Source organism: Vulpes lagopus, chromosome 21, assembly GCF_018345385.1.
Source record: "Vulpes lagopus strain Blue_001 chromosome 21, ASM1834538v1, whole genome shotgun sequence".
NCBI lineage: Eukaryota > Metazoa > Chordata > Mammalia > Carnivora > Canidae > Vulpes > Vulpes lagopus.
In genome coordinates this window covers 6,025,106-6,041,215 of record NC_054844.1, presented here as the reverse complement: position 1 = coordinate 6,041,215, position 16,110 = coordinate 6,025,106, and the positions used below count along the sequence as shown (strand labels likewise).

Below are 16,110 nucleotides of genomic sequence, written 5' to 3'. Positions count from 1 at the left end.
TGAAGGCAATGTCATTGCAATTGCCAGGATGAGAGTAGAAGCTGCTCTGGCCCGAAGCCCTGAGCTATTGGACGGAGGAGCATATTGGGTCTCCATGAACTCCCCAGCACAAAAAAAGTAGCCTCTTCTCCCCTTGCCTGGGTCCAGCTTTTGCCAACCTTCCCTAGGCCTTTCCTGACCACCCTCTTTTCTTCAGGAAGACCCCTGACCTCCATTTGCTGTGGCCTCTCCCACCTAACGCCAAAGTCTCTATGAGAAACACGACGACTTGGCCTCTGTAAGCGCTTTAAAAATAGACTGTGGATCTCCTGAAAAAAAAAGAGAAAGAAAAGAAAGAAAGAAAGAAGAAAGAAGAAAGAAAGAAAGAAAGAAAGAAAGAAAGAAAGAAAGAAAGAAAGAAAGAAAGAAAGAGAGAAAGAAAGGGAGGGAGGGAGAGAGGGAGGGAGGGAGGGAAGGAGGGAGGGAGGGAGGGAGGAAGGGAGAAAGAAAGGAAGGGAGAAAAGGAAAAGAAAAAAGAAAAAAAATCCCTGGCTAAAAATAGCTCTCAGCATATCTAGGGGAGGAAAAAAAGAAACTGCAGCAAAATTCAATTGGAGCAGTGACTTTCCTGCCTCTGATGTTCCAGGTCAGTTACAGCAGTGGGGAAGGCTGGGGCGGAGAGAGGGAGGGAAGAAGAGAGGGAGGGAGGATGGGGGTCCCACAAGGACAGAGAAAGGATCACCATGGCCATCTATAGCACACGCTGCTTGCTCTGCCACCCCTGACTCTTGGTCCTTGGACCCCTTCCTGGTTCCAGCAACCAGGCAGCATTCAAGACAGCAGAAGGAAGCTGCAGAGCCTGAGTTGGCAATGAGAGCTGTGCAGAGCAGCAGAGAGGACCTGGGGGCAGGCCCTGCAGCGTCCCAAAGACGCGAGTTCAAGGAGCGCAATACATCAGGCCAGGATCTGATGTTGGCAATTCCTGCTATCCAAACAGCTGCAGAATAGCTAAGGGTTGAGGGCAGATGCTCTGTCTTGAAGAGCTATGGCTTTTGCACTCAACAAGGGACAAAGCCTTTTTGGAAACTGCCACTAGGAAAGTCAGAATTCATATCCAGAACATCAGTGTGGTGGGGGGCGGGGGGCAGTGAACCCCATGGGCTCTTGTTTGAGACCCCTTTCAGTGGCTGGCAGGAAAGAGAGCTGTGTGGAACAGGACAGCATGGAGACATGGTTTTGCTTACTAAAAACGCTTTAAAAAGTGTGGTCAAGGTGGGAGCTGCACACACACACACACACACACACGTCCCTTTTCATTTAGACCTATAAAAGAAGGACTCTGCTCATTTGCTCATGTCAAAAGCCATCACAGTGAGATGGAGAAAAATCAGACAACAGTCTAAAAATAAAGGCTTCTGGTCCCTCCATTTAGTTGTAAGGAGGGGCTCTATCTGAACGTGGGATTTGCATGTGTTGGTCACAGGGACAGGAGGATATTCATAAGCTAATTGGGGCAAGGGAAGGATTCCTTAGACATATGGGTGGATCCAGGAAATAATGCACCAAGTCCACAAACTAAATTTTTCCTGCCTATGTTTGTCTCCACACTTTGCCATAGAGGTTGTACTCCTATGTGCACACAAAAGCATACACTTACACACGCACAGAAATGTGTCCCCCCAAATGAATTAGGGTTCAAATTACATATCCAGTGAACCAGTGATCTTAGCTGTTTGGATGTTACCTAGACTGTACCTTTCTCTGAAATCACTAGGCAGCCACTTTTATGACAAGAAAGGAAAGAAAGGGGCTTTTGGTGGCAGAAAAGCAAATTCCTTCCAAATGATCTGTGGGGGATTCAGCTCTCCCCTGTGTCCACCTAGTGGGGGAAGGGGGGTCCCTGAGTGAGGAAGAGGCAGGGATACTGTGGACTTACATGGTGGTGGGTTCCTGGGCAGTGGACGCCGGTCTGCCTCGCGGCCTGCCTGCCTGCGGTGCGCTCAGAGCACAGTCAGCTCCGGGACACACTTCTCTGCAGGCGCAGGACAGGGGGATACCCTCTCCGTCATTTTGTATGTGAGCTTTGAGGACTGCTTTACTTGGTCTTTCCCCACCCCCCCCCCCAAAGAATTCCTTCGCCTTCCCCACCCCAAGGAGCAAAGTCTGATCAGCATCATGGTCCTCGGTTGGGGTGGACAGAGACCTCGCGGCTGGCCAGCCCACCGCAGGCTTGAACCCCGTCCACGGCACACCTGGGCAGTCGCATTGGTCCAGGGAGCCTGGCGCTCCCCTACTGCCACCTTGCACAAGCCCCATTCATTCTGTCTCATCTCCATCTGCAAAGCAGGGATAGCATCGTGTCATGCGCGCGCCCCTCTTGCCTGACGGGTCACCGTGAATGCGCTGAGACAACGGCGTGGGGGGAACCAAACGACTTGAAAAGCAAACAAACCCCGCTCCCGGCCAAGCCAGAGTTCTCCCTGGTGTTGCACTTCAGGATTGCAGTGCGGTGCTGCGGATCCGGTTTTGCTCCCTTTCTTCAGTATTTTTCCTCTTCTCCGACCCTCGGGCCTGTGAAGCAGCCGTCTGGCGCCCCCTGCTGGCCGAAGCTCCCCGCAGGACGATGCTTCCCTCAAACGTGGTAATTAGCAGGAGGCTGCTCATTGACTAAGGGGTGGGGGTGGGGGGTGGAGAAGGGACTGGCCTTGTTTCCTTGGAGATGTAGCTACTCACCCATCTACGTCATGGACTGCTCCCTATAAATTCAGCAATCCCCAGCTGATTGTTTGCACAGTGCTCTCTGCACTGGGTGTAGACGACAACAGGAGTCCTCACTGCATTCCTGGTCGATGCTACTCAAAGTGCGGTGTCCTGACCTGCAGCTTTGGCATCAGTGGGAGCTTTATAGAAATACATGCCTGGGACCCTTCTCAGACCTGAATCTGCAAGGCCAGGGGTTGGAGCCCAGAAATCTGCATTTTAGCAAGTTTTCCAGGTGATTCAGATCCACAGTGAAGAATGAGGATTGATTGGCCTAGCCCAAACCTGCCCTGGTATTTTGCTCATAGTAATGTCCAGAAGCCTTTCTTGATTATCAAGGCACTGGGCAAAACAAAAACAAAAACATAAAACCCTGAAAATGGTTTTTCCTTATTCCAACACCATATTGATTGGTATAATGTATTGATCAGCATACGGAATGCCTCCTCCCAGATTTGCCTCTAAGGAAACCCCCATACACTCCTGCTGTTGTCCACTTCCTTTTTCATCAAAATCCAACTTGGAACCAAGTTTGAGCCATTGAGGCAACTTTGAGAGACTAAGCAGTGCTTAGAAATGAGGACCCTATCGCTAGGATGTGGGGCAACCTCTCAGAGTTCCCGAAGAGCTACCACTAGCCTGTCAAAAGCCAGGAGAACCAAAACAGAAACCAGACAACAGGCAATGATTGTTGACACAGGGAATGTAAACTTTAGTCCTCCTTTTAGACTTCTCCAGCCTACTGTTGTGACCCTGTCAAACATAGAGGAGCTCAGAATCATTTCTGATGAGTTGACTGATTCTAAGAGGTCAACCTAATTTTATTATTACTGATATTTTTTAAAAGTTGCTTATATAGGGGTGCCTGAATGGCTCAGTCAGTTAAATGACTGCCTCTTGATTTCTGCTCAGGTTGTGATCTCAGGATGGTAAGATTAATCCCGTGTCCGGCTCCATGCTGGGCATGGAGCCTGCTTAAGATTGTCTTTCTCCCTCTCCCTTTAACCCTCCCTGCACCCCTCCGACCTGTGTGCTCTTGGGTGTGCATGCTCTCTTTCTTAAAAAATTAAATAAATAAATAAAAATAAAAGATGCTTATGTGAAGGAGGGAAACAACTTTTAACATAGTTCATACTATAGAGAACAGAGAGTTGGTGACAAATGAGCCACAATACATGAGGACAAACTGAGCATTTGGCTGTTGCAGGGGGGATCTTGAAGATCATTGAAATCAACCCCTTGCTTGACAGAGGAGGGAATTGAGGCCCAGAGCTGAAGACTCCCTCTGGAAGAGAAAGTTTGTACACAGGTCATCTATCCTGGTAGGAGTTCAAAATAACCCAGCCCCCAGCCTGATCCCTGGCCTGGTGAGATTCTGGAAAATCTCTGCGATTTTGGTATTTGAAGTGGAAAATCTTTTTTTTTTCAAAAATACTTGGTTCCTTTGCCATGTTATTGCCCAGATCCTATGGATAATTTCCCTCCACAGAAAGCAAATTGGGCAGAAGTCCCCAGGATGCCAGGCCTCTGTGTAGGCTTTCCAGAGCAGTTTCCTGCTGCTCCTCATTGTTCTGTGGCCTCTTCCAGGAGTTTGGGACCCCCATACGAGACTCCTGAAGATGCCCACTTTACTTCACAGGCCATAGGATCAGGAGGTCTTTGAAGCCCTGGTTCCCACCACATGAGCCTGGGATCTCTGAGGAGCCATGTTTACCATTGCACACAGCACCTCCTCGTGCTCAAGCAAGGACACGCAAGGGGAGTGGAGGTCATCACCCATTCACTGGACTTCTAGCCATTGGGGATTGCTGTGGGGAGAGCAGGGCAGCCGCTGAAGAAGGCAATGCAGACTCTCAGCCTTGCATGGATTCACAGAACAGGTTTGGTTGGTCATGCAAGGACCCCGTGAAATGACCTAAGTGATGCCTCATGACCTCTTCCAATCAAGAAGTGCCATGGGCACCCAAGGGCAGCTCTGAGGGTCTTCCCCCACCCCACCCCCCTTTAGGCCTATAGGAGAAATACAGGTGGTGGTAGCTCCCTCTAGTGGAGTTGTCAGAAATGGACAGTGGCTCTGAATCCTAACTGGGGAAGAAGGCACCTTTCAGAGATCCCAAGCTGATGAGCAAGACCCAGATTCTCCCATATGTCATCCCCAGTAGTACATGCAGTTTTTGGAGGAAGTTATTTTGTTTTGTTTTTTATCACCGTCATCATGGGAGGCTGTGGCTTCAGGGACAAGCATGCTTAATCTCTGGCTTAAAGGCCTCAGGGTCGGCAACATGCCAGAAGCCTGAAGGCCAGGAGCTCTGACCACCCATGCAGGAAGTCTCTTCCAGCCATTTTCACATCATGGACAAACCACTTTCACTTCTCCGGGGCGTGCTGGGGGTGGTGGAGTGCAGGTCAACCAGCTGATCTCTCATCTCTGAGATGCTCTATGACTAAGTTGAACTCACAGGCTATCGTTCAACCAGGAGGAAGACACAGTATTGCTCATAACCTGTTATGTTTGGAGGAAGTCTGATGGTCACCAAGCACTCTCACAGGCATCACTGCATTGTGCTTTCACAACGACCTGACACACATGATCCTAATCTCACTGACTCTGCCATGACCACCAGGCTGGCTTTGTGTTCTAAGACTGAGCTGAGAGATGAAGGATCCTCCCACATGGCCTACAGAGCCCGATTCCTGGCCAAGAGTTCCATCAGGTCTGCTGGCTTGAGTATAAAGCTCTATGAAAATGAGACTGAGAAGTTCCACTCATCCCTAGCAGGAGAATAATGTCTATATGACCCATCCCATAATAGGGATGATAATAATAATGATGGTGAGCACTTAGACATGCTTTCTGCAGGCCAGGCACAGTTCTAGACACTGCTTAAATATTAATTCATTTTGTCCTCACAACGACCCTATGCCATAGGTAATCCATAAATCTGCCATTCTTGCACAGACACCAGAATAATTTTACTAAGTGCCAGAGTCACCTGGCTATGATAACTGACTGTCATTGAACATAGATGCTTAATAAGATTTGAATCCACACAAATCTCCCTAAGCAGGGGGAGAGGGCTTTCATTTTCCATTGTGTACCTGGAAATTAATTTGCCCTCAGTTATCCACATTATCATGTGATTTCCAATAAGAAATACATATGTGATCTTCATCCTGTTTCTTCACAGAACTCCAAAAACTTGGAATTTCCTAAATGGTGAGAGATATCAAGATGTCTTCTGTTAATGCTAACGAGGCAACTTCTGGACTGCTCCCAAGGGTAGGGGCTAGTAGCGAGAAGAACCAACCAAGTGATTAGGAGGTTGGAACCTTTGGTTCCTTCTCTCTGACCTCTGGGGAGGCGGGAGGGGCCAGAGGTTAAATCAACTGCCGATAGCCAATGATTTAATGAATCATGCCTGTGGAATAAAGCCTCCCATAAAACCCCCAAAGGATAGGGGTACAGTGAGCTTCTGGGTTGGTGAACACATGAGATTGGGCAGAGTAGTGCACCTGGAGCAAGCATGAAAGTTTCGTGCCCCTCACCCCACACCTTGCCCAATATAGCTCTTCATCTGGCTGTTCCTGAGTTTTGTCCTCTTATAATAAACCAATAAGCTAATAGGTAAAATATTTCTCTGACTTCCCTGAGATGCTCTAGCAAATTCCTGGAAACCAAGGAGGGTTTGTGGGAACTGGTCAGCCAGAAGCACAGGTGACAACTTGGAGTCTGAAGTGGGGTGGAGGCAGCAGTCCCATGGGACTGGAACACTCAGCTTGAGGGGCCTGAGGCCACTTCCAGGTAGACAGTGTCAGAATGAGTTGGACTGTAGGACACCCTGTTGGTGTCAAAGAATTGCATATGATGTGGGAAAACCCTCACTCGTTGTAAATGGAATCAGAATCATGCACATGATGGCGCTCAAGATCTCGGAATTACTAAGTGGGAAGAGATACTGGAGATCATTTGGTCCAGTTCTCTGTTTTTCAGATGAAATAGAGGACTCAAGGATAAAAAGGTGAAAGGTTTTGATGTACATCACACAGTGAGTTTAGTGGCAGGACCAGGACTTGTCCCGGGGCACCAGAGTCTCAGCCCAAAAGCCTTTCCACTATACCATGTTGTGGCTGTCATGCACTTGAACAGATAAACAGAGATTCTTCTCAACCCCATTCCATCTGTGGCCTACAGAGCTCCCTCATCTTTAGCCAGCCCTTCTGAGCCTAAGAAGTAAAATCTTTCTGATAGTTGCCTAAGGCACCCAAGAGTGACCTGATACCTCACCTAAAACAAAGACAATAATCACCCTAGAATGGTGTGTTCCACAGACAGTCAGATGGCAGAGAGTAGGACAGCCTGAGAGCAGCCTGTGAGATTAGGCCTCCTGCTTATGGCATGAGGGATGGCCATCCTCCTTCATCCATCTGCTCTAGACAAGGACCCCATGGCCCCACCTTAGGGGCCACGATAGATGTCTTCTCAGCTTCCTGATGATTTTTCTTCTTTTCTCATACTGATTTGGGGTTCTGCTGGTCCATTCCACCCACCCCACCTTTTCCTTCCCCATTGTCTCTGCCTCAGGGTTTTTTGGTCTCCTGCTTCCTTTTTAGGTTTGATTTCCACCGAGACGTGACAACACCTTGCCTGCCATTTCCCAGCTGGGGCCAATATCAGTTGTGTCCCCAACTTTCCTAGGAGTGGTATGAGTTGAAAGGGAACCTCTGGACAACCTCTCTTTACTGCTCTGTAGCCATAGACTCTTTACTAACATTACCTTCTAGGTCAGGCTTTCCTTGTCTTCCCTATGTTAAACTGATCTCCAACCCCACCCACCACTGTATTCCATAGCTCCCTTTCTTGATTTCTGTCTATTACCTTTATACTCATCTAGCAAACAATATGCTTTAGTTATTTATTGTATCCATTGCCTGTGCCCCTGCACCAGAACGTACCCTTCATAAGGACATGGATTTTTGTTGATTGATTTTATTCATTAGCCTGACAGACACCCAAGGAACACTTGCTAAATGAAGGAACAAAGGGTAGACACAGGTTGGTAAATAGACCTTCACAAGAAATGTCAGTTATAGGGTTTCTCTACTAAGAAGAGATGCCTAGGAGGGAAAAGGATGTGTGCATGTGTGTGTGTGTGTGTGTGTGTGCATGTTTTGCATACATGTGTGTGTTGCAGAGTGGCTTGACAATTCCCTCACTTGTAATAAATAATGTGTGAGTTCTTGATGACTCTTAAATAAGCAGTTTAACTTTATGTCTTAACAAGAGTCAACATCTCATTCATTCACACGTCCTTACTCATTCACCAGACATATTATGAGTGATAATTGTGTGTCAGGTACTGTGCTAGACATTAAGTGGGCACATGGCTAAGATTATGGTCCCCTACATAGAGACTTCCAGTGTGGTAATGAAGGCCCACATTTAGCACATATCTAGGAGGGTCCAGGCATTATAGCAAATTGTAACCCCTAGACGTACTTCATTAGGAGAGTAAAGCCTGGGGGGGGGGAATCAGCCTCATCACTTGGAAGAATAACAAGCAGGTACAATTTCCCCCTCCAGAGCACCTAGAAGGAAGCTGGAGAGAGAGATGGGCAGGCAGGAAGGAAGGACCTTCCAGAAGTAGTCTCTCTCTCCATCCTCTGAAAAAGCCCAGGAGTGAAAAGTTGTCTGTGACAAGAGCAATGTGGGTCACATACCAGAAAGAAGTCCTTCCTGCTCCTAGGAGACCCTGCAATGGCATCATCTGAGGCTTGGGAAAGCCATGGGAAATATAGCTCTGACCCTGACATTTGCCCACTGGCATGTGTACAGAAGAGGCAAAAAACTCCTAGAGAATGGGTTGCCTTCTTGGAGAATGTTGCCTGTCCATGGTGAGGTCAATGCAGAGGGTATTCAAGCACCTTTTCTGATCGTCTGTGGGTGGCACCTGGAAAGGTACCCAAGTGCTCTGACACTCTGGATACCCACCTGCTTTTGTCACAAGTGCCTGACTTGTCTGCTTAACTTAGCTGTTGATGTCTTCATGCAGCAAAACACACGGCCTCTGAGACTTTGCCATATATTTATTTGTTAGTCTTCATGGCCACCCTTTTCCTGGGTGGGTCTGTAGCACAGCCATGCACTTTCTGGCATCCTTTGACCCTGACCTCCCCATACCTGGTCTCTTTTGCCCACATCACCACCTTTCACCTTCACCCCACAGCTTCACCCCAACATCCTGGGCCCCATCTTTAATGTTGGTGGGTGTGGTTTCAGCTTTTTCTATTCTGGTGACTGTTTGTGGGAGGCTACTGAAGAGATGTCAGGCCGCATGATCCAAGGAGGGGGTCTTGTCTTCCTGAGAAGTTGGGGTCCAGGCCCTCTCTGTCCAGCCACTACCAGAAATGTATGTGTAGGTCTCCTTGCTGTGCCAGCCTTTTCCCTGCCAGGGAAAATCAGAACAAAAGGAAGTATAGTTAGGGATATGAGGGTAAGCTGCATGAGCAACAGCACCAAGAAACTTGGGAACAATCTCCAGCCTTTTTTCAGTTCCTCTGGCATGCCAATGGTGGTCCCTCACCTGGCCCCTATTTATGGGCTCTCTGGTTCACTCAAACCACACCTCCTACCCCATAAACCCCCCAAGGGTCCCTGCAACCCATCAGCCACTGCTGAGCACTCTGAACCTAAAGCTACTCCTGCAAAAGTTGTTTTTAAATGCTGTGTCACTAATTCTCTAACTTCAATGGAATCAAGTCCAAGCAATGTGCTCAGCCCCTAGGCCCTATAAAGCGAAGCCTCATACAATCTATTCAACTGGGATCCCTTTTTCTTAATGCCCTATACCATCAACCTTGGTCCCAGGGGCTTATCTTGGGCTCTTTGTATACACTGGGCATATCTCTCCCTCCATGAAAGAATTCTGGCCTCTGTCTAGATCCTCCCTTGCCCAGGCCATGGGATGCTCTTGTTTCTCCTTGCCTGGGCCCATTGTGGTCCTACCACCTTCATGGGCCTCTCTGGCCATCCCAACATGATTGATCACTCTCTTCCCTGATATCCTGAGGTCTTTGAGGTCTGCCCCATACCACACATGTACATTGTTTTCTATTGGAAAGTGTGAGATCCACAGCCCACAGTCTTATGTTCAAGGCCTGCCTCTATCATGCCCTGGGCAAAAAAAACTAGACCCTTTGCTTCTCCTGATGTGAGGTGCATGTGTTTGTGATCACAAAACACTTCAAGAGCACACCAGAGTTTGGCTAAACACAAACAAACCAACAACTTCTTGCAACTTCTGTCTCTGCATTTGTAAAATGAGGATGACCATGGACAGACATGGTCAGATCAATCAGTTCCAAGCTTCTTAGAGCAACCACAGGGACCTAGTGAAACTGCTTTGGAAAAGATACATTACCAAAATGCCAGTAGATATTGGTCCTGTGTAGTAACTTCCTGTAGAATGAAAAGATTTAGTATTTATAATTTCAGCTATTGGGGAACAAGCCCCAAGTTTCATAATATGGAGTTACTGTAATTTAGTAAAGCACAAATGTGATGCAAAAGTATCCTGCAAGCCTGGTGTTCTGAGGGCAGCAACTCACCTCATGGCTAAGTGTTGCGGGCCATGTGACATTGGACCCACAAGACCAGCAGCAACATACTTTCCAGTGGGGACATTTGTGTGGTAACCTCTGCCAAGGGGTTGAAAACCTTTGTTTCTTTGTGAAATTCTAATGGTCATCAAGTGAAAGATAATACTTTAGCAAATGATAAAAATGGTTTTTTTTTTTTGTTATTTCAGAAGAGAACAGAAAACTTCTTTAAAATTATTTATTTACTTTTAAGTAGTGTCTACACCTAACATAGGGCTTGAACTCACAACCCGGAGATCAAACGTTGCACGCTCCACTGAGCCAGCCAGGGTACCCTAAGAACAGAAGACTTCTTGTTCTCACAGACTGATGATTGGGGAAAAGCCTGTATAAGCACTTTGCATTCAAATTTGGGGTTGTGTCAGGTGTCTGGATACAATTTCCAGAGGCCAAGGGTCTGTATTAGGCTCACTTCTTATGATATGAATATAAACTATACACAGTGGCCTTTACCCCAAGGCTGCCCTTATAGCTTCTACAGCTCTTCATGTATTCTCAGGGAATTCACTATACTTTACACATCAGCCTCCCCTTTCCCCCAAAAAAATCATTGAAAAATCATCTGACCAACGTTAAAAATGGCAGATTAAAAATATGGGAATTTTTGTTGTTGTTGTTGCTCCCTCCTGAAACCCTACTAAAATACTTGTGAGGGAAATTTTTAAAGGTGGCAGGGAGATAAAGTTATAAAGACAAATAAGTCAGGATAGTGGATCAAATATAAGTAAAAGCTAATTTGTAGCTGACGAGAACCCATTGGAGGAACAACCATTGGAGAAACTGAGGAGAAGGGCAGGATTTGAAATTGAGTGCCTATAGATGATAGTGCCTATCAATGAGATGTGGAGATTTGCTCCCAGGGAGTCAATGAAGGCTTGGGACTTGGCAGCACCCAATATCTTAGAAACATAATCAAGGGGGAAGTCTAAAAAGTGGCTGCAGTTAGGCATACCTATCTAGGTCTCCTCCTCAGCCCCACAAAGCTACTTACCCACCTAAAACCCCATCAAAAAAAAGCTTGAGAAGAAACTAAACCAGAAAGGCCTGGATTCAAGGTCAGCTGGTCTTAAGTAAGGCAGAAGGCATGTACTGAAAGTAGAAAGGGTTATATGTGGCATGAGTGTCTACATGCTCAGTGTGAAAAGTCTGCCACCTTCCCTGCCTTGCTCCAACGGACAACTGGAGAACTTCCTGGAGAAACTTAGGGAATCCAAGAGAAAATGCCTCTAGACATCAATTCCTAGAAGTCCCCAACAAGATGGCTTAGTCTCCACTACATTGCCTTGCCATGAGCTCACCACTCAACAAGCCTCCATAGCATAGCCCTTTCACACCTTACTCTTGAAAATAAAGTTACTCTCAAGTTTACAAGTATCTGAGGAAAGACTTGAGCAGACCAAAAAGACAAATGACAAATTCAGAGAAAACAGAAAATGCCAGAAGCAAAGAAAAAAAAAATCAGAAACCCTCACTTAAATATTTTATCCTCAAAACAAGAATAGGTTGCAATAAGGAAGGAGGCATCAAAGAAGAAGAAAATAATTCTAGGAAATTGAAAGTATAATAGTTGTTAAAAAATATTCAACTCAGTAAATATAAAGATCTAATTGGCTTTGTTAAGTAATTCATGAATCAGGCACCGTCCCATCTTATAAGTAAAGGGGAGCTCTGAGTAGTTAAGAAATGGAAATGGAAGGTCTTTATAGGAAAAGGTAGGGCAAGAATGTTATTAGAGAAAGAAAAGAAAAAAAAAGAAAAGAAAGGGAGAAAGAAGAAAGAAAGAAAGAAAGAGAGAGAGAGAAAGAAAGAAAGAAGAAAGAAAGAAAGAAAGAAAGAAAGAAAGAAAGAAAGAAAGGAAGGAAGGAAGGAAGGAAGAAAGAAAGAAAGAAAGAAAGAAAGAAAGAAAGAAAGAAAGAAAGAAGAGGGAGGAAGAGGAGGGAGGAATGAAGGAAGGAAAGAAGGAAGGAAGGAAGGAAGAGAGGATTGTTTCAGTCAAGATCCCTTCTCCTGAGGGGAAGAGCAGGGAGTCCTATCATGCAGACTAGCTTATCTTCCTTTGGGAGATAGAGAGGGCCCAGATGACAGATTGTCACTGTCATATTTTCTTGATGCTGACCAGAATATTCTAGATTGATTGGTTTAACATTCCACTCTTGGAGAGGTTGCCCAGAGGGAAGTGACTCCACCTCTGACCTGATTTCCTTTTTAACACAGCCGAAATAAAACTTAAATAGGTCTAGAAAATAAAGCTGAGGAATTCTCCCAGAAAGTAGAAAAAAAAAAGTATAAAGACAGAAAGTAAAGTAAGTGTGATACTGTGATTTATAAGAAATATATATTTTGGTCTTTGTCCATGGTTCCTGGTTCACTGTTGCCAAATCCCATGTAATTTCCTAAATGATTAGAGCAATAGGGGCATCTATTGTTACAATATTTGGCTCTTGTCCTTAGTTTCTGAAATAGCTTCAGAACCAAAAAGGTGAAATGGGTGTCTTTTACAGGCCTCTTTGAACCACATCTGAGTTTAAGTGAATATAGCAACTTTTGGAAAGCCCCTAAGAATGGGGGGCTGGTTGCCAGGGAAACCAACCCAAATTAGAGGGTTGGGACTTTCCATCTCATCTCCCTCCTCCCTCTACACCACCCAGAGACCTGGGAGAATGGAAGGCTGGAGGTTAAACAGATCAGCAATGGCAAATGATATATTCCCTCACTGCCTATGTAATGAAGGCTTCACAAAACCCCAAAAGGACATGGTTCTGAGAACATGCAGGTTGATGAACATGTAAAAGTGCTGGAAAATGGCGCCCCTGAGAGGACAGGGAAGCTCCATGCCCTTTCCCCAATCTTGCTCTATGCATCTCTTCCATCTGACTGTCTTGAGTTACATCCTTTTATAATAAGGTGGCAATCTAGCAAGTAAACAGTTTTCCTGAGTTCTTGAGCTGCTCTAACAAGTTAATTGAACCAAAAGAGGGGATTATAGGACTCCTCAATTTATAGCAAGTCTTTAGAAGGACAGGTAACAACCTGGACTTTCTATTGACGTCTAAAGTGGAAAAGAGAACAGTCTCGTGGGACTGATCCTTTAACATGTGGGATCTGATAATGTCTCCAGGTAGTGTCAGAATTGATTTGAATTGCAGAACCCAGCCAGTGTCCACAGAATTTGAAAATAGCTCCTTTTTAACCATCCCCCGCAAACATACATTTTGTGGCCAGTCGTGCTGTGAGTGTAATATAAGAGTAGAGGACACACATGAGTGATTTTCCCTTAGAATAAAGAAATGTAAGAACCAGGCAGGAGATCGAAAGTCAGTTAATAGGAGTTCTGAAAAAAGAGAACAGTCAAAACCAGAGTAGAAGAAAATAATCAAGGAAATAATTCAAGAAAATATTCAAGAACTGAAAAATGGGCATTTTCAGACCATGAATGCCCACTGAACACCCATGAAAATGAATAAAAATATGCCTACATCAAGGCACAGCTTGATGAAATTTAGGAACTGGGACAGTATCAGATTCTACCAAAAGCAACACTAGAAGCTAGAAGACAATGGAGGTGATTTTCAACCTAAAATGCTATAATTATTCAATCAGGATAGGAGGATATCTGTATTGCTGGTGGGAAGTTTAATAAGTCCCATTCTCCTTTTGGGCATCAAATAGTATTGAGTATATAGAAAAGTAAGTAATAGAAAAGAAGATATTTAGTAGCTATGGAGAAAAATAAAAAGTACAAGAAGGGAAATGTAGTTATACCATAGCTCACTACTTGGCTCAACAAGAAATAATATTTAAAATCATAATAAAATAAAAGAACATACTAAACTGATAAATGTCAAGCACTTAGATTGAGAAGGTGTGTGTCTATTGTGAAGAGTAATGTAGATGGTGTAAGAAAGAAAAATCCTTATCATCCATAATAGGAAGTTTGTTTTTCCAAGACTTAAAAAATTGGTGTAGGAGGGGGAAGAATGTAAGTGCATTATTGAGAAATACAGTCTAGATATGCAAATTTAGAATAAAGAGCTAAAGAATTGAAAGAGATTTTCTTCTGAAGAGTACATGATAGGGATGGGGAGACATGGGGACAGAGACTGTTAATTTTGATTCTAAGCATTATTGAAATAACTTATCTTTTAAAGCCTACACTAATATTTTAATCTAGAGAAAAATAAATAATACATGAAAATTTCCTTAGCCTGAACGACACGAGTCTCCAGATTGAAGAGCCAGTTCTAGGGTTGTAAAATATAGCAAAACAAACAAAAAAGATGGACACTCAGTTAAATATGAATTTCAGAGAAATAGTAATCTTTCAGTAAAAGTATGCCTCAAATATTGCAAAATTTACTTGTAGATTATCTGAAATTCAAAAGTAATAAGTATCCTCTATTTTATTGAGTTCTTGAGGTCCAATACATGCATACCAAGGTACATAGCATGACACTAAAAAACACTGGGGATAAAGAAAAGATGTTAACTTCCAGAGGAAAAAAAAAACGTCACAGGCAAAGACATCAGAAAAGCATTGACTTCTCATGGCAAGATTGGAAATTTAGAGACAGTGGAACAATGCCTTCAAAATTCTGAAGAAAAAACAATTCCATTCTGGAATCTTTTATCCATACAATCATTAATCAAGCCTGAGACTTGAATAAAGTCATTTTTAGGCATACAAATGTTCAAAATGGTGCCTACCTCCTACTAGAGGATCTGCCCCCACAAAAGAAAAGGAAAGATACAAGGCAAGAAAGAAGAAAGCATGGACTCCAGGAAGACAGAGACCCAATGTTAAGAGAGAAGGGAGATGAATTCCCAGGAATTCCCACTCTCTGCTGTGCTGGGGCAGAGAGACAACAGGCAAGATTGGAGTGAGAGAATGGAAGATTACAGGGTGAAAAAAGGAACTGACAGAGAGCCTGATGTATTTGGTCACATAGAAAATGATCAGTAGACAGGTTTTCCACCTCTGTTGGAGAGTTTGGAGAGAATCATAAATACATGCACAGAAAATTAAGCAGGTAAAGAAAATGCAATTATTTTGCATTTTTACATGTTTACAAGAGATTAAATGAACATTATCATAATATACTGCTTGGAAATGCAGAAAATAATACTTAGTGATAATGATGTAAACACTAAACAGTGATTTAAACAAAAAATTATGCTGGAGGCAGAGAAAGTGGGCATAAGATGTCATGAGACAAGAGGTAATCACTCAGAGTAAGAGTCAAAGTCCTGAAAGTAGCCCACAAGGCCCTACACAATCTATGTTGTCCACGTTACAGCTCTAATCTTACCCCTATTGTTCTACCCTCATTCACTTTCCTCCAACAAAAAGGGCCTCTTTGCTATTCTGTTCTTCAGGTATACCATATGTCCTTCTAGCTCAGGGTTTTTGCACTTGCTGTTCCCTTTGCTTAGAAGGTCCTTTTCCTACACATCCTCAGTGCTTCTCCCTCCCATCCTTCAGGTCTTTGCTCAGATGCCATCTTTTCTTGTAAGGTCATCCTTTCCTTCACTCTTATTTAACATTACATTTCTTCCTTAGCATTCCCTACATCATCATGGAACCTTATTTTTCTCCATATTATTCATAACCATTCTATATAGAGCACCACCTCTAAATAATGAGGTGGTTAGACTGGTATTTTATTTAAACGTTTGCTTATTCTCTCCATTGCAGTGAAAGCCCCATGAGAGCAGTGT

At 44.4% G+C, this 16,110-nt stretch overlaps 1 protein-coding gene across 3 annotated transcripts in view; it reads right to left on the bottom strand.

Annotated features, from left to right (window-relative positions):
• Window positions 1–8,805: 8,805 nt before the first annotated feature.
• KCNA6 (potassium voltage-gated channel subfamily A member 6) overlaps window positions 8,806–16,110 on the bottom strand; it is a 42,946-nt gene continuing 35,641 nt past the window's right edge. For all 3 annotated transcript variants that reach the window (XM_041736789.1, XM_041736791.1, XM_041736788.1), the window contains one exon: window positions 8,806–9,182. The gene's annotated coding sequence lies outside the window, so the exon portion shown is untranslated. The remainder of the gene's footprint in view (window positions 9,183–16,110) is intronic.